The following is a 20,539-nucleotide window of genomic DNA, read 5'->3' as shown; positions in this document are numbered from 1 at the left end:
AAAATCACGCCGCGCCAGCCTGTAATGCATTGTCGAGTTTTATGCAAACGGAAGATACAGGCTGGGGGGAGAGAGACACGATCAAATAGAAGAACGACAATGCACGGCTTATATGTATAAGAACAATTGTTAATACCTATTCTAAAGATATAACGACTGTATCGAAATAATCGATTGGAAGCCAGGTGTGTTACTGGGGAATAAGATGGAGAAGCGCGCGAGGAACGAGATTCAATTTGCAATTGATTGGAAATATATGCATGTTGTATAATAGAGGAAAAAATGGTATTGAAAATAAACGCGAGTCTTTCTTAAAAAAGCGACCTCTTTCTTAAAAAATACCTCTCAGCGAAATACATATATATATGCAATATTTCATCAGAGCTGATACGAGAGAGTCAATTAATTGATTTGTTCATCGCAAGTTTATAATTTGTATATTTGCTTGTATCGAAAGTTTTTGAGACTCGTGTAATTTTCTTTGGCGAATTACACGATTCTAAATCTGTTTCATCTTTGCTTTTATATCATTTTTACTATGTTTCTTATAATTTTTAGCGAGCTTCGATTTTGAGAGAACCAGTTTCTCAATTTTTTCTGTTTTTAAAATAAAAAAAATAATAATTTGCACAAAAAAATAATGTAAAATAATATCAAAATTGTGACGCAACGTGGAGAAAGCAGTTTCTAACAAATATCTACGGACATATATTTTTATTGTTTATCTTCGAGGTAGACTCTCGAGAAGCAAAACGATATGTCATCTTTCGGCAGCCTTATTCCTTTATGAATAATATAAGCATATTCCAACATACGAATCATTACGTAACACACAAGTGATCGATAGATATGAGGTATAAGTAAATCCGAACGCGTCGGGGCGATTGCACCCGGATTAATGGCGCCGGACGGAAGCGTCTATAATATTTATCGAAAGATACATCCGGTATACGATGTAACCGTACTCTTTCTCTCGCAGCGTGTGTCTCTCGCATAGGGGTAGTGCCCGTCGAAGTTAACCTTTGTTTCGCGCATGGCTGGTCTTTCGGGTTTATCAGTGTGTAGCAGGTGGTGTACGGCGCTTTATTTATAACAGCGACCGTCCCTTCTCTTCCTTTCGCGAAACTGCCGTGACGTGCCGATCGCGTTAAGCCGCGCGAACAGTTCGTATATTGCGCGTACGGCCTGTGTATTCACGCGTGCCCGTGTACATATATACATACAGGTACACGCGATATCGCGACGACGACGATGTGTGTAGTAAAGGTGTCTCCGCGTAAGTAGACCGTGCGTATCTGTATGCGCGTGCATTTTCTCTCCATGCACACAGATGCACTTCCGAGTATCACTACGTAAGTGCGTGCATGCATGCGTGCGTACGTGACGTGTTTACGCGTACATAAGTACGTCTTTCATACGAGAATTATCGATATGTGCCGCTTCACAACCTGTATATTTTGCGTAAAAAGCTCTATTTTTTTCCTTTTTTTAAAAATTATTAGAATTGTACAGACGTGCTCAGGTTATTAGACTCAAATATATTTTTATGTGGAAATTATTTCAATTTTTTAATAGTCATATGTATTTAAGTTTTATTTTTTTTATAAAAGATTTCTTTATAATTTTTTATCCTACAGATTATTTGAAAACATCTTTTTCAGTGATGAAAACTTATATTGAGTCAGCCATGATGTTTGTGCCAGATTATCGCTGATATTAATTGGTTTTATCGTGTTAGTTCTGTACAAATCTGAATAATGTACACTGTGGACAATAATTTATCTTTAATTTTAATTGAATTACAATTGTTGTTTGACAACAGAGAGTATTTTTAAACAATTGTCGAAATTTTGAGATTTAGAGAAGAAAAGTGATCTACTTACTAAATATTACATACAGAAAAAAGCGTGCTGATCAGATATCGAAGATAATAATCGTCGACAATCTTGCTCCATTGTTTATTAAAAATGCATCTTGATTAGGAATATATATATCGTAATATATTGAAATATATACGTAATGATATGAGAGCGCGAGAGCGAATTTTATTGATGGATTCATCGGAAGATACATAGACAGAAACGAACGCGCGCGCTTATCGAGTCTAATAAATATGGAATCTCTATGAAATTTTAATACAAGGCGTACAAGGACGCTGTCTCGCGTGCTTCTTACGGATGATTGAACGCGAATACAACAGATTTCTGCGATACCTCGGATCGAATAAAATGCCATTTTTTATCGAATCTTCGTATTATTATCTTTCCTTTCATAGCAAATAGTGAATAGGACATATCTCGAATGCTATTTCCTATTCGCTATTCGCGCACACACATTTCGCGCCATCGTTTTCAATTAAATATATTATATAACGAGAGAGAATGCAGAGGTATTGAAAGTAAATTCTGATCATTCGATTAAAAACTGAAACCTGCAAAGAGGGAGGGAAAATTTTAATCTTCTGTAATTCCTCCGCATCGGTACAAAAGGTATGATTTTTAAAAATTATTATATATTACAATTGAACAACGTATTTGGGATAAAAGTTAATTAGTCGTGCGTTTAAATTAATTTTAAGAAATATGTAGAAAACTTGACAAATTCATGTCGTTTAATTTTATTTTCGTCGTGTATTCTGATTTTTTTCAACGGTTTTCGAGCTTTTTTACGACGTGTATTCGCTAAAACGACGAATTACAAATATCCGAAAATCAACTCTTCTACTAATTTCTACATCTTTGTACACGGCGCGGCACGTGATTGATTAATTTTCATCAACTCTGCGCGTCTATCGCAAGGTCTATTTTAGAAGACATTGTCTTTCTCGGAAAGGGGTAGCGACGTCAAAGGGGGCACGAGGCAAGGACACGAGGATGAAATTCTTAGAGCGGGGACCGTTGAGAATAGGAAAGCGCCGCCCGTCGAGAATGGCGGAATTAAATTTATTCAGGCAGTGCCAATAAGTCGGAAAAGTTGCGCCCTAAAAGCCGGAATCCGCGCGCTCGGCATCACCCATCCCTCCAATTCTCACCACCGTTGTCTCTTGCTCTCTTTTCCCGCTCTTCTGCCTCTGTTTTATTGTGAACCGAAGGAGGCAGTCGGAGCGATACCAACGTTCAGTCGGAATACCGCGCGATCGATTCTGTGTGTCGGGAGAGAGGAATACTATCGGAGAGAAAAAAGAAAAAAAAATCCTCCGACACTTTGCGAACCTATAGTGGAGAAGCTCGAATACCGGATGTACTATTTTAATAAGTCCCATCCCGAATCGAAAGGAGGATTCCCTTTGCGTTTTTTATACGCGCTAATTTCATCCGGCATTCACTTTGCGGGCGTAATGAATCGGCTCTATTAATTGCGAGAAAATGACCGAGCGAGAGTGTCTTGGTCGCTAACGCTTTGCGTCAATGACTTACAATTAGTGCGAAGGACGCCTTTGGTGGACGCAGGGACAAGGATTGGACCTGGTGAATAGAGAGCGCGGCTTAATGATTACGTTTTCGTATATCCGCGTCCCATTCAAGCGAAAATCCTGCTCTCCTCCCGGCTGGTCTCGGAAGTCAGTGTTTCGTCGCTGCAACGGGCTCGCTGTTGTGTACTAATTATAATTATCATCATGCTCGTCCCACCCTAGGAAACTCGATGGCGCAACTCGACGTGGCACTGCTAATTGCGAGGACTTGGTCTCGATTGTACGTTGTCGGACACTGCTCGGCACTTAAAATAAGGGTCCTCGCGCCGATCCTCTGTATATGCCGATGTCATGTTAATCCTATTCCTCGTTTACGGGAGCCAAGTGCGGACTTAATGATGTAACTTTCGTTATTTCGCGGTCGCTAGACCGGGAATAGAACGGCCGCGAATAACATGCGTTGCATTATAGTTTCACAACACCCCTGATATTTCCGGATTACGTTTGCGTTATATATTTTACATTCTTACACGTGCGCGATCAATTTTTACTTTTGCTTGCACTATTAATGACAATTTTTGAAATTGATTTATTTATTTCAAAATTAACCAAATGTTTTCTGTAGTGGTTTATAGTCGTGCATAAAAATTAATTTATCGTAAAGTAATAATAATAAGTAGAGATTACGATCTAGAGGAGTCAACTAGTTGAACCTGAATTTTTTAATTTTCTTATTTGCGTAAAATATTGAATAAAAAATGCCATTTTCAACACGATAGTCTCGATAGTCACGATAGCGCAGCTCAAGACTCTATTCGCGTCGAATCAGTGCTACCTTCATTTTTATCACGAAGACGGTAATGCACATTCAGTCGGTCACGAAAAAGTTGAAATTTCAGTAATTGGTGTGAAACAAAGTGCTGATAAAAGTAATTTTAAGAAAATCCATGGGCCGGCGGCGGGTAAGCTACGAGGATAAGATAATATATTGGAAGCGAATTGCAATGGACAGAATCAGCCCCTCGTAATTTGCTTCGAGGCACCTAGCCTGACCCATCCGACGACCTTCTGACAACCAATTACATCGAGGACGAGGCGCAAACGACGAAAAAAAAAGAAAAGGATGATGCAAAGATCCTTGCTTAGCGCTAGCAAAGCGTGGCGCGCGCAGAACTTGATTAATAAAAATACTAGAATATGGTGCAAGCGTAGCGTGCTACATTAATCTCTAATAGAGTATTCGAGAGAATGCTCGAATATTCAATTTGGGTTTAATCCAACGAGTAATTGAACGAATTGGACGAAACACTAGCGGATCCTGACGTCGATAATGGGGGGGGGGGGGTTTGCAAAATTATTTTATTTAATATTTTTGGTTTCATGATTAGTTTTTATTCCAGGATCAACGACGTCGATAGCTCTTTAATGTTTGTTTTTCTTTATTTATAATTTTTAAACAAATTCAGCGAAACTGTTTCATTTAATTTGCGGGGGGGGGTTACCCCCCCTTCAGGATCCGCCAGTGTATATATATATATATATATTATATAGATATAAAGAATTTCGCCTAATTATTTTCGTGCAACGAAATTATCATCATTTTGTCCTATGTCTGACTTAATCTACACTTAATTCCTTGAATGCGTAATGAGTATAATTTACAGTGTATCTTATACTTATATATATATATATATGTGTATAATATATATATAAAAAAAAATATATATATATATAAGTATAAGATACACTGTAAATTATACTCATTACGCCTTCAAGGAGTTAAGTTTAGATTAAGTCAGACATAGGATGAAATGATGAGATAATTCCATGCACAAAAATAATTAGGCGAAATTCTTTATATAAATATAATATATACAATATGTATGTATAAGATACACTGTAAATTATACTCATTACGCATTCAAGGAGTTAAGTTTAGATTAAGTCAGACATACGACGAAATGATGAGATAATATCGTTGCACGAAAGTAATTAAGCGAAATTCTTTATCTCTATATAATATATACAATATGTATGTATAAGATACACTAGCGGATCCTGACGTTGATAGCTCTTTAATGTTTGTTTTTCTTTATTTATAATTTTTAAACAAATTCAGCGAAACTGTTTCATTTAATTTGCGGGGTGGGGTTCCCCCCCCCCTTCAGGATCCGCCAGTGTATATATATATATATGTATATTATATAGATATAAAGAATTTCACCTAATTATTTTCGTGCAACGAAATTATCTCATCATTTCGTTCTATGTCTGACTTAATCTAAACTTAACTCCTTGAATGCGTAATGAGTATAATTTCCAGTGTATCTTATACATACATATTGTATATATTATATAGATATAAAGAATTTCGCCTAATTATTTTCGTGCAACGAAATTATCTCATCATTTCGTGGTATGTCTGACTTAATCTAAACTTAACTCCTTGAATGCGTAATGAGTATAATTTACAGTGTATCTTATACTTTTATATATATATAATATATATATAAAATATATACATATGTATATTATATAGATATAAAGAATTTCGCCTAATAATTTTCATGCAACGAAATTATCTCATCATTTCGTCGTATGTCTGACTTAATCTAAACTTAATTCCTTGAATGCGTAATGAGTATAATTTACAGTGTATCTTATACTTTTATATATATATATGTATAATATATATATATAAAAAAAATATATATATATATAAGTATAAGATACACTGTAAATTATACTCATTAAGCCTTCAAGGAGTTAAGTATAGATTAAGTCAGACATAGGATGAAATGATGAGATAATTCCATGCACAAAAATAATTAGGCGAAATTCTTTATATAAATATAATATATACAATATGTATGTATAAGGTACACTGTAAATTATACTCATTACGCATTCAAGGAGTTAAGTTTAGATTAAGTCAGACATACGACGAAATGATGAGATAATATCGTTGCACGAAAATAATTAAGCGAAATTCTTTATATCTATATAATATATACAATATGTATGTATAAGATACACTGTAAATTATACTCATTACGCATTCAAGGAGTTAAGTTTAGATTAAGTCAGATATACGACGAAATGATGAGATAATATCGTTGCACGAAAATAATTAAGCGAAATTCTTTATATCTATATAACATATACAATATGTATGTATAAGATACACTAGCGGATCCTGACGTTGATAGCTCTTTAATGTTTGTTTTTCTTTATTTATAATTTTTAAACAAATTCAGCGAAACTGTTTCATTTAATTTGCGGGGTGGGGTCCCCCCCCCCCTTCAGGATCCGCCAGTGTATATATATATATATATTATATAGATATAAAGAATTTCACCTAATTATTTTCGTGCAACGAAATTATCTCATCATTTCGTTCTATGTCTGACTTAATCTAAACTTAACTCCTTGAATGCGTAATGAGTATAATTTCCAGTGTATCTTATACATACATATTGTATATATTATATAGATATAAAGAATTTCGCCTAATTATTTTCGTGCAACGAAATTATCTCATCATTTCGTGGTATGTCTGACTTAATCTAAACTTAACTCCTTGAATGCGTAATGAGTATAATTTACAGTGTATCTTATACTTTTATATATATAATATATATATAAAATATATATATATGTATATTATATAGATATAAAGAATTTCGCCTAATAATTTTCATGCAACGAAATTATCTCATCATTTCGTCGTATGTCTGACTTAATCTAAACTTAATTCCTTGAATGCGTAATGAGTATAATTTACAGTGTATCTTATACTTTTATATATATATATATGTATAATATATATAAAAAAAATATATATATATAAGTATAAAATACACTGTAAATTATACTCATTACGCCTTCAAGGAGTTAAGTTTAGATTAAGTCAGACATAGGATGAAATGATGAGATAATTCCATGCACAAAAATAATTAGGCGAAATTCTTTATATAAATATAATATATACAATATGTATGTATAAGATACACTGTAAATTATACTCATTACGCATTCAAGGAGTTAAGTTTAGATTAAGTCAGACATACGACGAAATGATGAGATAATATCGTTGCACGAAAATAATTAAGCGAAATTCTTTATATCTATATAATATGTATATACAATATGTATGTATAAGATACACTGTAAATTATACTCATTACGCTTTCAAGGAGTTAAGTTTAGATTAAGTCAGACATACCACGAAATGATGAGATAATATCGTTGCACGAAAATAATTAGGCGAAACTCTTTGTATCTATATAATATATATTATATAGATATAATATATATATATTATATAGATATAAAGAATTTCACTTAATTATTTTCGTGCAATGAAATTATCTCATCATTTCGTCCTATGTCTGACTTAATCTATACTTAACTCCTTGAATGCGTAATGAGTATAATTTACAGTGTATACTTATATACACTAGCGGATCTTGACGTCGATAGCTCTTTAATGTTTGTTTTTCTTTATTTATATTTTTTAAACAAGTTCAGCAAAACTGTTTCTTTTAATTTGCAAGGGGGGGTTTAACCCCCCCCCCCCCCAGGATCCGCCAGTGGACGAACATATATTGCAAATATGTAAATGTAAAACCGATAATTTTTACATAAAAACATATTAAGTTATATTTTTACGTTTAAAAATATTAAACGCGATATACGTATAATATTTCTCTTCTCCATTATTCGCTCGCTCTTTTCGATTGTATATAATGTGAGGATGCGAGCGAATCGATTTTGACATATCGCTCGACGGGACGGTCGATTCGAGGATCAAATCAAACGATCGTGTGTGTGTGTGTATGTGTGTAGTGGGATCTCCGAAATTATATCTGACAATTCCTATGCAATTGGGGAGCGACGTCATGACTGTCTCACTGCCGCAATCCAGTCAGCTGGGCCGACATACATATATGGGGCGGACATGGGGGTTGAGCACGGGGGTTTTCATTAGGGTGGGATTTCGCATGGTGTACAGCCTGGTCGGTGGTCGTGAAACCCTCGAACCCTGCGCGGGATGGATGCATGCTATACGCGCGATGCCATGGGAGCCAAGATTGTCATACAGGGGGTTACTAGGAGTATCTATTGTCTTTCCGCACACAATGTGCGATATACCGGAGTAAAGATATTGCCTGCCATCGCATTAAGTCGCGCCGACCTGGAAGGTGCCGACAAATCGATAATAAAACAGATAAGCTTTCTCTCTCTCTCTCACGATATATAAGGGAAATATCATTTTTCGAAAATCATAAATTGGCAGTTTTGCTGCGAAATAATAAAATCGAAATACGAATAAACGACATATTACAAAAATATATTCGATTAAAGATATTGTACTATGTGTGAAATATTATTTTGTTTCTCTCTTTGTTGACGTGATAAATATATAAATTGTATTGCGTCTTGATAAAATGTAATATGATCGCGCTTTAATAAGAAAATCTAATGTTAAACTTAAAAAACAAAAGAAACTAATAAAATGTAATAAAAATTAAATGGCGTGTCAGAGCATGGTGTCGAGAAATGTTTTTTTTTTTTTCTACAATATGCCATGTACAAATTCACGTGTAATCGAATGACGCATCCGAAGCGATGAACCTCGTTTCAGCGGACGTCGGGCGAATCGATCACGTGCCATTCGATGATCGATCGGCCGGTGGACGTCAAGCATCCGTAGTGCAATGTATTTTGTCATCCGAACAAATATCTCGCCGGTCGATCGAGTGCGAACTTTGTGATCGATCGGACAATCTATTCAGCAAGCGTAGGTGCCAATATGTTGCCACTTGGCAGGAAACCACGCAAGTAAGTGAAACGTAAAACAATCCGTTTCGCGTTCAACCGCCGAGAAGACGTATCTTGGGCGCGCTCTTTCGCACGTTGATAATTACATTCGGAGTATATCGATTAATCGTAAAAAGCGCGATTACTCTGGTTTGAGAGAACGTGTTTAAAATTGCAATGAATTGTATAATAATTTGTTTGTTAAATTTGTCCGATTTATGCGATAAGAGGCAACTCTCTATAGGTCCACTAATTAAAAGACGTCATATATATTAAATTGTCACATATTAAAATGAAGTATTTTCATCTCTTGAAGCGATGTTTTTGGCTATTTTCTCTGTCTCGTGGCGGACACGAACCGAAGAAAATACACGAGCGAAGAGGAGAAAGTGGATGCGCGAGGAAAAGCGTTATCACCGTGTATTATACAGCTGCTACAGAGAAATTTAATGACATAACTCGTACATAAAAGACGAAACAGACTCTCTCCTATTCCTATTCCCCGAAAGCCGAAGCTACGAAAGCGCGGCGCATAGTTGTGCACATTATATTTATATATACACGAGGATGGAATAATAGACGAAGAGAGCTACACAAGCAGGCTACATGGCTTCTGTTTACCGTAAGGCGACTCATCTCCTCGCTTCTTGTACGAATCTTATCTCTCTTCCGTCCTTTCCGCTATTGCTCCTTCTTCTATTTCCGGATTATCCTTTGTTCTCCACCTGAGCTTCCTCGGCACCTGGCGCCCGTGTAATTTTTCACGTTTAAACCGTTGGTTGGGTTATTTGGATGCGTGACACAAGCTTCCGTAATAATTAAAAGACTTGTCGTGTAAAAATAAAATCCATGAGACCAGTGTTTCATTATCCCACGCAAGAGAGACAGATTATGTATCCTTTCTAGCGAAATAATATTTTTAGTAAAACATCCTGTTCGTATAAAGTATAAAGCATGATAATGTATCGACGCCTACGCTTGTCCGATTACATGCATTTTTCTCCGTACTATATGCTTTATTTCCGACAAGATTGAAGACTTATTTCCGTAAGAGAATTAGAGAGATCCCCCGCTGCATTTTTTTTTCCTTGCAGCAGTGTTCTTCCTCGGACTTCCGGTCTTTGTTTTCTCGAGAAAAGCAGAAAGGGCGATTCTTAACGAAGAAGAAATTAAAGGCGGGGGTGAAGGGAGGAGGGTGACACACGCGAAAGTACTCTCGGTTTTGCGTTAAACTTTTACGACGCACTCACGGATAAAGCTGCAGAGGTTCTTTCCGCTATACGGATCCAACTCGTTGAACCGATTTCGTTCGAGCTACATCATTTCCTTATTAACGAAAGGGCGACTTCTTTCTCGGTGCGATAGTGCGATGCATATTTAATATATGCTTTACAACTTGTTTTGGAGGATTAAATCCCGGTTAATGCTCTCGAACGGAATGTAAACATTCGAATTTTCTTACAAGTTATATAATTTAGACACTAATGAATTAAAGACGTAAGCTTTTCTCAAGTTATGTTGCCCTTTCCGTATATACTACTGTACCAGATAATGCGAGGCATTGTTTTTCGTTAAAATTTTTTTGGATATGCTCTTTTAGATATATTAAAATAGAGATATATTATTTTGCGTTTATTATAACTTGTTAAAATAAAAATTAGCAAGCCGTACATCCGTCTTGTGCATATATATACGGTAAATTAGACTTTTTTGATAGTTAAGAGACGAGATTGACTGCTTTTAAATCGTACATTACGAAGACTTTTATGCGTCTTCAACAGAATACGTTACGATCTATAAACGTTTATTCTTTTTAGCTTAACTATCTGTTTTAAAGCCGGTGTAAAAGAAGCTTGTGTCGCAATGTCGTTTATGCTTTTTGTAAAAAGAAAGGAAGAGTATCTTATACGGGCGGATTTAAATAAAGAAGAAGAAAAAGATTAATAACATAGCCTAATTGCATTAAATACTTAACGAAGGACTCGATTAATCGTTTCGCGTTTCTCATGTTTATTCCTCTGTCGAGATTTACTTATAATAAAAAGAAAAATTTTGTTCTTCACGTACATCTTTGTATAGAATTTTACCTGAATTTTTTGACAAACGTTTTTTCGTACAGCGCTGTCAAATTTCTCCCTCTCATTGAAAATTGTCGACGATATATAGACCTTTTTTTCGTGTCGCGCGGACGAAAACGTTTCTTCACATCGTGAATTCGGCGCGGTGCATCCATTTGCCAGTCAAAATCTCCCGTAATAGTCGATTTATTTCGTAACAAATCCGTAAACGCGCGCGACTCTTCCCTCTTCCTTCCGGGAGGAAAGAGGAGAGGAAGAAGTCGCCTTGGTGAGTAAATATTTGATGCTCCAAGGATCGGCCGCATCAAGCAAACGCAGTTTTATCGTTCGTACGCGCCGCGAAATAAAGTGTGTCGAAGACGAGGACGAAAAACGGAAAACGGGAAACGCTCTCTCGTGTGTAGCGCGGTATAACCGTATATATATCCCCTCGAAAGAGAATCGAAGACGAATACCCGGTGCGCGCGGATACCGGGGAATTGATACGGGAGGACGCGCGCAGAGAGAGAAAAGTGGATCTGGGCATGCAATATTTGCGATCCACTCAACCGCGTAGCTGTCCCGGGGATAAGCTTTATGATTTAAGTCAATGTGTATGTAGACTTAATATCAATATATATACTCGTTTCTATATATACGATGCGACGTTTTCCAGCAATGGCGATTTCGTACTGTACTACAGATTCGTCCATACGCGCTCTGTGGTTTTTAGGGATTCTGGAAAATATACACGGTCTGGCTATACAATTTTAGGACTCTCTCTACTAAAGATAAACAAGTTATTATATCTTCAATATTTTATCACTTATTTTTCAATATATATTCCTTCTAATTTCATACAGAGCTTTCTGCAAGTCCGGAACTTGGACGCTGTTTAATTGTTTTGTAACGTTGCTTTGAATCTGCTTCACGTCGAATCGACTTCCTTTTATCTTTAGTTTAAGTTTGGGGAAGAAAATGATGAGCCAAATTGAGAAAGTAAGGGGGATGATGAAACACAGTCACACCTTTTTTCTGTCATCTTCGATTCATATCGTTGCTCGATAGATGCTTTCAGACGAGACAAAACAAACACATCACACAAAACAGAACGTGAAATGGACTGAACCAATACTGATAACTTGATAGAAGCGTAGTTGAAGATTAGTGCAAGAGATTTCAAGTGGTGAAAGATAAATGGCGCTGTTTCGGCATGTTTTATAAAACTGTAAAATTTTAGAACTTTATATAGCCAGACTGTGTATATATGATGCGCCGCGTTGGAAGAGCGAACATCATTATTGCTCGAGCTTATAAGAAAACGTTCGTTGATGCACGTTGTACGAAGGCAGATATGCCTCCGAGATATGCTCGGAATGCGAATTCCGCTACCGTTATATACCGTATATATAAGTACTTCTCACTAGCGCCGGAGAATAGAGCAGAATTCATATAGAGAATCGTTTCCATAATCCCCTTCAAAACTGGTACGATCTCGCATCGAGGATCCTTCGTGAAGGAATCCTTCGGACGGATGATATGTCGACGCTACATCCAGTTTTACCCTCGATAATTTCGGCAAATGGCGCGGAAAAAAAATGCCGTAATTTCCCTAAGAATGCTTGAAAAATTCTCGCCATTAGTCATCCTCGATTTTGAAACCGTAATTTTCTGAGCTGTACGAGTACAGAATACTGAGAACGTTCGAAACACTACATTTATCGATGGACTAACAATTACAATCTTGCTGCAGGATAATCGCAGACAAAAAGAAATGTACGAGTATTTGAATTAGTTCTCGAGATTCAATTTAAATGCGAGATACTGTAAGAATTAATATATATATATATCAATACAGATAACATACCGATCTTAATATTGGTTAATTGTACTGCCTATATTATCAGGAATTTTTACATCACTAATCACTAATCAATTATATGATTTTTATAAATGATTGTCTTTTCTGGGAGTAATAGTTTAATTTTTTTCAACTTTGAATAAAATTCTGCCACATATTATTTTTTGGGAACACCCTATGTACATTTGCGGTTCCGCGGCGAAATCGACGATCACTGTTCACTGAAAATAAAGAAAAGAATATGCACAACGTCGGATTGTATTCACTGTGAAGGAAAGAAGCTTTTTCTGTGGATTCCGTTTGGGTCCTGCAGGTATTGTTAGGGTAAGTATGCCGCGAGCTTCGTCGAGTTAATCAACCTTCCGGAAGAGGGAGAAAGAGACCACCAAGAACCGGATGAGAGGATGAGAGATTCCATGGTCAGCTCTACATTCTTCGCATATTGCCAGGGGCTCTCATCTAACTATTTGAGAATCCCGCTATCGATGACTTTTCATAAAAAATGGATTATTTAAAGACGATACACCAATAACATTATAATGCGAAAATATAATCCCATATTTTTATAATGATAATATTATTTTCTTATGAAAAAAAATAATATTTACTTGTTAATTACAGAAAATTTTTTTTTAATGGAGAAATAAACACAATTTCTCTTAATCTTATCCAATTTACAAAGAAATTGTATATATAACTGTAAATGATTAATGCATTTGGATTTTTTATGATTAATCACAGAAAAGGAGCAATATGGCAGATTTCGAGATATATATAGATATGAACTAATAATATTTTATAATTAATGGAAATTTTTTAATTACTAAAAAAACTTTTTAATTGCTTTGCTGGTTTTTTCGCAAGTATTTTCGCTATTTTCAAGCCTCCTTTTGTAATGTTCGGTATATGGAAATGAGGAAGCCATATCTGTCGCAACATTGCGAGTGTTTTGCCTCGTGTTAAGAAAATATTCTGGATGTGCCGATATTGGAGATCGATCGCATTGTTGCACCGTAGCTGAATGGTTTTCTCATTCGGGAAGCCAAGAATTTTCACGGCAAGAAGAAAGAGACAAAGAAAAAAAATTATTGAGATTGAGGCGGGCAAATATAATAGAGAGAGAGAGAGAGAGAGAGAGAGAGAGGGATGAGACACTGGTTTTGATAATAAAAATAAAATATTTACTCTGTTCGCGCCGTATACTTAAAAATTAAACTTGATCGATAAATATCGATTGAATAGACGAAACGGGCGAATCTGTGTCTAGATAGTATAGGATTCAATATTTATTTTAACTTTTCATACAAGCCCGAATTTTCGCTCAATGTAAACGATCACGTGTATGTATATTTCCGCATCGTTCAAACTATATGAAATATTCGACGAAATATTTGATGCGGTCGAGCAATTTGCTTAAAAAAAAAAATCCCCGCGATCAATCGCAATTCTTCGGCAGTCGCACCGAGTTCCGGCAGAATCGTACAATTTGTACAGGATACAGGAAGTGCGCCATTTGTATATTTGTCGGAGAGAATGGGAACTCTCTCGCGAATCGGACACGGGGTTTTATTAACTACATACGAAGGAAGGGATGGATCGTGATAGGGTATTTTTCTGCAGCACGAATATCATACGTTCGCCGTTATTAAAAATGTGCATTATATCGATCGCAATTGATGTAGCCTAGTGCATCGGCATCGCAAATAATGCATGCGCGGGGATTGTAAGAGGTCAATAATCACGTATGCATCGAAGATTGAAATATTAGAACCTACGATGACCTCTATTGGTTTTTCTTTTCTAGAAAGAAGATGATTTCGTCGCACAAAGAAGGAACGATTAAGGTTTGACGCGAAGAAGATGGTACAGCTACATTATTGTACACCAATTACGGGCTCCACGTGCGTTATCAATTTCTTTTCCGTTATAGAATTGATACTTGCCGATGACAAATGAATTTCCCTGCGACGACGACGACGACGCCAATTTGCCGTCGTACACGTACGTCAGAACTCAAAGCCCAATAGCCGGTCGCGTCGTCCCGAAAAAGGACGCGTCCCCGTATATAGCCGCGCCGTTATCGGATATTTGTGGCCGGAAATAGAGGTAGGTATCGTATAAAATGACAATAAGGGCGTGCCATCTTCTCCGGGAGGTTCCAGCGTTGTACCAGCGCGTCGCACATCAATAACATTCGTTACGCGCATTACACCCCCGTATACACACGTGTAATACCGATGACTCTGTCCCAACTTTTCCCCTCTCTCCTTCCCACCCCCTCGCGTTTGTTTGCACGCATGCGGTGGAAGGACGGGGGTGGATCGTCGGGCACGCGGGGGATGCCTGTGCCCTTTGTATCGAAGTCGCGGTAAAGAATGGCCGGCCGTGCGGCTACGTAAGAGGCCACTTTACGTAACGTATGTTGCCTTTGTTAAGGGTTGCCCGTTGTTCGCCGTCGTTCGATGCGCGAGACACGTTTTATGAGATACAAGACAATGAGAGTACGCTCGTCTACCGATATATCCTGCTCCCTTGCTCGTCGCGTACGTGCAATCAATTATTTTCCATCCAGTCAACTAGGCAACACTCTCTCTCTTTCTCTGTGTGTGGTGGAAACCACATTTTCCGATTTATTAAAATGATATTTCAACCTGTCTTTATTTAATTTTCAACTTCTAATATTCCTTCAATTCGATTTGCCCCGACGAAAGACGTAAAAAATATTTGTATTTAAACATTTCGCTTTTCTTTCACATATCATTTTTAACGTGACTTTAATTGTCGCGTTTATCAAGCAGAATTGTATCGATAAATTTTTTTGTACAACTCTATCGTACTCGTTGTATACTCTATTTTTTGCGAGCTGCGAACGTAAAGACGGAAGAAACGAAGGTACGATAGTAGTCTCGAACGGATTTTGTCCGCGTAATGTCGAATATTTTCACTTGAAATTATAAATGGGTTTTAATCATTATTTTTCTCCGTACTGTAATTTTCGCGCTCTAATAATATTTGCGGAGAAGACGCATGGTCGGCCGGTGTCCGCAATGTCGTTAAAGAATGTCTTCTCGTCCCTTCTTCAGCTGTTCCGGTTTTCTCAGCAGGCAGCTTAAAAGGCGGGTAAAATAATTCATTTTCGCAGAGTAACGCGTTTACGCGACGCGTGGTTACTTTCAACTTTGTTTAATGATAAATGCGTCGCTTATTTTTATCCTTCTAGCAAAATATTATTAATTATCGAGGCGACGTATTTACTCTTAAATTTGATTTCAATATAATCGTTACATTATTTCCTCTGTTAGTAAATTACATTCGATTAATGTTTTCCAAATATTGTCAATGAACTAATAATAATATTATTCTATAAAAATATATCTCGTATTTATATATAAATTTCGTGATTGTAATAATCTCTGAAATATACTCACAATCAATTATTATGATTAAAATATTTAATGTTTCAAGATAAAATGATTAAAAATTAACATAGAATCCTGTTTTTCTTTCAGTCACCTAATCAATGTCCGCCTAAACTGAACTAAAGTTTCTTTCGGCGAAAGATCCAAATATTTTAGAACCTTTACTTACCAAAATCGATACTACTGAGTTTTATAGGACCAAGATGTGTCAACGAATGCAGATCACAGCGAAAAGTTCAGGTGGATAGAGGCAAATTTACTCGATATACATATATCTCATGCAAGAAATTTGCTTTTGTACAAAGTTTCTTTAATTAATTCTAACTCTTCTTAGATTTGCAAAAAAATGGATAAAGGATGGAGAGAAATTACAAATCCATTTGTAGTTTTATTTTTCTTTACATTCATTTTACAGTCATTTTTTATATTAATCATGATATATTTTTCTCGTGTGTCTATATATAAAGAAAAAATGAAATTTAATTCTCCGAAAGTTATAATACCCTGAAAAATACATATTTTTCGGTCTGTATTTTGATCATAAGTCTTTCTTATGAAACTCTAAGTGACAAAAGCTTCCCTCCGATGGCTCCGGAAGCCATTATAGCTATCGGAAATTGACGATATTGGTGAGTAACAATAAACGTCTCTCTATCTCGGTCGAAACGCAAATCCAAAGAGAAGCGTCCTCCGCAATACGTCCCTGTTGTCTTTTTCTCGTCATACTCTCGTCGCTCTCCTGTAGCCGGTTTAACAATTAAATTAGTCCGTGCCCGTGGAATTGTCCCGTGGAGCCTGGCAAAAAGGAAGAAGTGATCCCCCAATGTCTACCGGAGTCACGAACGACGAGGAACCTCTCGAGAGTGTTAAGAAAGTCCCCGCTGCTACTCCGTTTTCCCTTCTCGCGAAAGTAGGGGTAAGATAGGCAGGCAAAGCACAAGCCAGGATATTGAAATTTCCCTTCTAGGAAGTATTTTTCTTGTTCAATTTCTCCTCCATCCATCTCCCCTCTGTCCTTCGTCCTAGGTCACATTTTACTTGTTCCCCAAGTTCTATCCTCTGTCTTTCGATTAAAAATCATACGCGACCCTTCCCAGAAAAGATCCGACAATGATCCCCGAATGATTAATCTTGGCGAAAATCCTGTTTACGCTTCACGCATAAAGTTTCGTGCAAAGAAAAAAATCTTGATGTATAATCAAGCGATAGAGAAATTATAAAAATAAAAAAAAATGATACATCTCTCTCTCTCTCTCTCTCTTTTTCTTTGGACTCTACTTTGAAAATTTTCTATTATTACAAAGAGATGGGAAAAAATTTGGCAATTTTCTCGTATATACATTCTCTCGGACGATTGTTTTATATTCAGCGACGCATAAAGTAATCGACATAATTGAATAATGTAAAATATGAGGGTGTAGATTATTAATTTTAGCCGACTGTAGTGTTCTTTATTGCGACCATGGAAGAGAGCACGTATTACGGAATGTTGGTGGCCAGGGATAGGCCAACATTGTTAATTACGCGCAACATCGCGTAGCTTCATATTACTTCAACCCCCTTGGCGAGGTAATGTAGGGTATAATGTCATGGAGTAAACCAGTTCTTATTGCGAGGAAAACTACGTAACCGCACATATCTTTACTTTTACCAGAAATTACCGTCGAGATTACTTAATGCACACGAATATTGTATGCCGCAGCAATCAAGCAGCTTCGGTTTTCCTCGGTCGGTGAAAGGATTTCGAAACACCCCAGAGGGTCTCAATTAGGAATATTGTCAAATTCAATTACAATCGTTTATTAAAAAAAAAAAAAAAAAAAAAAAATCTTTATCCTATACATGGCATGTGAACATAATATGCTTTATAAAGTTTCACAAGCTTTAATATAAGATTGCTAGAAAAGGATAGAGAAGGCAGAGGAAAAAAACGGAAATATCGGAGCAATTATTATTAACAAAAAATAACTAGTTTTTATTGACTTGATAAAGATATTTATTAAACACAAATTTGATCGAAATACGAATCAAAGATATCGAAAATGATATCAAGAATATTTTGCAACATAGAATTTCTTGAATTGCATTTGAATGGAGCGATAAGATCACTGAAACTTAGCACGGAAAATAACGATGGGCAAAATAAACATTAATTTGCGAATCGTGACAAAACCATCTCTCGACAAATGACACTAATATCCTTAAATATAATCAGAAAGGACTGCCGCGTTAGAGCTGCGCGTGTGTTGTTTCTGACCCGTCAATAAAGAGAAGTTCAGTTTCTTCCGTAAATAGACTAGAAAACTCTAATGAAGACGTGCCAAGAGTTTATCTTGGGAGTTGGTATAGCGACGATTGGCTTGTCCCTCAGGGAAGATAATTTCAAGTACAGCTCCACTTCTATGTTTGCCAGAAAATCTATCTATTTACCTGTCTACGTATCGATTCATTTATTTGTCTACAAATAGATATTATTGTTTTGCATTATTACATAGTTTTTGGCTTATTAGAAATCTTATTATTGTAATGATAAATTGATTTTTATTGTTTATATATATAGAAATATATAAATATAATATTACGGCAATTAAGAGAGAAAGAGAGAGAGAAAGAGATCTCTTATATTTGATGTAATGAAAATCTAATTGCATTATAGTTTGTTGCAGTAAATAGACGAGCCATTATTAAACGCTTCCTCAAAACTTGTACGTAATTGATATAAATGTTTGAAAAATCATATTTTTTTCGTAAAAAAAAAACGCTACTATTACATTGTTTCAATAATGGAGAATCGCGAAAATTTATGACTACAATGAGTGGTTTACGAGCGTTTGCAATGATTCGGAATATATGTTTTGAAGGATGGTACTCAGTTGCAAGAATCAAACATTTATCATCGCAACGATTGCTACTAATGCGACGTCATTCTTGACACGTGCACGCTGCTACATCTATATCACAATAAGACCAAATTTGTTAGATTTTCTGAATACCACTCTCGTCTGCTGGATACGACCGCGTTTGAATTGATATCTGCGAAGAATTCGCGACCTCGGTTTAGTGAAATGAAACTTGCGGCTGATAGTCCTTGAATTATGAATGCAATGAGTTGGCAAACTATATCGATTTCTAGATAAATACGTGTACTTTGCGACAAGAAGAAATCGTATTTAACGATGAAAAAATTATTATTCACGATTGCTTTTTTTTTAAATAATTGTGCGCATATATATTATTGAGATACAATCTTGCTCATACCGTCTAATGATTAATAATTACTGACATGATTCAAAGATGGTAACAATTGATTGAACCTAAAAAAAGAGTATATCGAAAGGATCGATATTAAGCGTCGAAATAACTTTTTGGTATCGCTTCTAGCGAAAACGATTTCATCTCGGAATGTACAGAAGAAAAACAAGAACCTGCGTGAAATCATGGAGACTTTATACGATCGGCCAGGTGGACGGTTCGAAAATTGTAGGCGCATTAGCTATTCAAGCGCATCAAACCGTCGGCGCGAGAGAATATTGAACTGCACTACCCTATTTAAATATTCATGAATGTCTTTGTAATCGATGTAATACGGGTCTGGCGTAATCTCATGTGTCAGAAAGTAAATAGGCCTGTATTTTCGACAGAGCGATTCGGTCCTCGCGCCGTCTCGAATCGTAATTAAAGCGCGATAAGGACGAAAATCGGCCCTTTTTCTCATCCAAAGGTATCTTTGGAAGAAACTGGATAATTCTTTGTTAAAAAAAGAGAAGAAAAAAATCGCTCGATCCAGAAATACCGGCGATTAAGCGACATCAGGATCCTCGGGATCGAATTGATAAGAGATACGTGGCGAATAGCGTATACAGAGCTCGACAGCTCTTCATTAAGCGACTTAAGGCAAATTTACCGTAATGAAGGTACGAAGAAGATCGCGGGCGCGTTTCGCCCGGCTGATCTTTATTTTCTTTCC

General features: G+C 36.4%; 1 protein-coding gene across 1 annotated transcript in view; it reads left to right on the top strand.

The window, feature by feature from the left end:
• The window catches only part of LOC145933398 (membralin-like), a 109,318-nt gene extending 93,433 nt beyond the window's left edge, over positions 1 to 15,885 (top strand). Inside the window, exon 14 of the transcript XR_014424852.1 lies at positions 14,958 to 15,885. The gene's annotated coding sequence lies outside the window, so the exon portion shown is untranslated. The remainder of the gene's footprint in view (positions 1 to 14,957) is intronic.
• Positions 15,886 to 20,539: the final 4,654 nt, after the last annotated feature.

The sequence above is a fragment of the Prenolepis imparis genome, unplaced genomic scaffold, assembly GCF_030444845.1.
Source record: "Prenolepis imparis isolate NDT839.2.m4 unplaced genomic scaffold, iyPreImpa1.0 SCAF_3, whole genome shotgun sequence".
Classification (NCBI taxonomy): Eukaryota; Metazoa; Arthropoda; class Insecta; order Hymenoptera; family Formicidae; genus Prenolepis; species Prenolepis imparis.
The sequence above is the reverse complement of the archived record's forward strand: the minus strand, read 5'-3'. Positions and strand labels throughout refer to the sequence as shown.